Source organism: Lepidothrix coronata, unplaced genomic scaffold, assembly GCF_001604755.1.
Source record: "Lepidothrix coronata isolate B3197 unplaced genomic scaffold, Lepidothrix_coronata-1.0 Scaffold211, whole genome shotgun sequence".
Lineage (NCBI taxonomy): Eukaryota > Metazoa > Chordata > Aves > Passeriformes > Pipridae > Lepidothrix > Lepidothrix coronata.
Window position 1 is genome coordinate 1,245,141 of NW_016690391.1, and position 1,247 is coordinate 1,246,387.

A 1,247-nucleotide genomic window follows, 5' to 3' on the forward strand; every position below is an offset into this window, starting at 1 on the left:
CTGAACAATCCCAGCTCTCCCAGCCTTTCCTCCCAGCAGAGCTGCTCCAGCCCTGGGATCCTCTTGGTGGCCTCCAAGAGGTCACTGCACGAGGTCCCTCAACCATTGATGGGCCTCACACACCACCCTGCAGAGTCTTTGTGGCCCCAAAACACCAAAACACACAGTGGGGAAAACCCCCTGCAGGGACAGAAGGAGCTGAGGGAAAAGCCTGGGAAGAGGGAAGGCAGGAGGACAGAGCAGTGCCTGGGGCTGAAGTGTCCCAACAGTAAATCCTGGGGCCACAGAGACCACCCGGAGCAAGGAAGGACAACGACAAATCCCAGCTCTTCTCCAGGCTGAACAATCCCAGCTCTCCCAGCCTTTCCTCCCAGCAGAGCTGCTCCAGCCCTGGGATCATCCAGGTGGCCTCCAAGAGGTCTCTTTGCTCTGTGGGAAGCTTTGCTGAGGGCCAGGGAGTTTGGGCCCCCCTGAGCCACCTCAGAGGGGCTGAGGGACAGTCCCTTCCCTACAGAGGGGAGACACCAAGAGCAGAAGGATTTCTCCTGAGGAGAAGCCAAAGCAGAGGTCGGGTCCTCTAAGGGCTGGCAGGTTCCACTCCAGCCACTTCCCGGAGTTTCTCAGGGAGGGATAGGACCTTCCCACCCAGGGCGAGGCTGATCCTCATCCCTATGGACACAGGGAAGTGAATTCCTTAATTTCTTCAGGCCAACCAAGCCCTCCAAGCTGTGGAAAGCTCCCAAAAAGAGCCACTTGATCTCAAGTCAGTCCCAGCCACGAGGAGTTTGCTGCAGCCTGGGGCAAGAGGGGGTGGATTTTCAGCATTCATAAGAAATTGGGGGGATCTTTCAAACTGGAATTCGGGAATTCCTTGGATTTTCGGCCCAGCCTTGTGTGCACAGACAGGAGGATGAAGGTCCACATGCAGATTATACTGAATTATATGAATTCAGATTATACTGATATTATACTCTCACACATGCTCAGCCATAGAGGATAAAGGCAATTAATGAAATTATAAGCAAATATAAATACAAATTGCCTTAAAACTTTTCTCTCTGTAAAATCTCTCTGCTTTTGCTTTGATTCAGAACAAAAATTGCTCTACTCTTCCAATAGGAAATAATTACGGAGAGAAACTCACCTTTCCCCGTGTCCTTTTCCAGGAGATTCAGTCGGGATTTCCAAATTCCACTGGGTAATAAGGCGATGATCTCCAAAAGAGAGCAGCCTCCAGCCTGCTGGAC

General features: G+C 51.9%; 1 protein-coding gene across 1 annotated transcript in view; it reads right to left on the reverse strand.

Annotated features, from left to right (window-relative positions):
* Positions 1 to 1,232, reverse strand: part of KCNE2 (potassium voltage-gated channel subfamily E regulatory subunit 2) — a 6,142-nt gene extending 4,910 nt beyond the window's left edge. Inside the window, exon 1 of the mRNA XM_017833117.1 lies at positions 1,145 to 1,232. The gene's annotated coding sequence lies outside the window, so the exon portion shown is untranslated. The remainder of the gene's footprint in view (positions 1 to 1,144) is intronic.
* Positions 1,233 to 1,247: the final 15 nt, after the last annotated feature.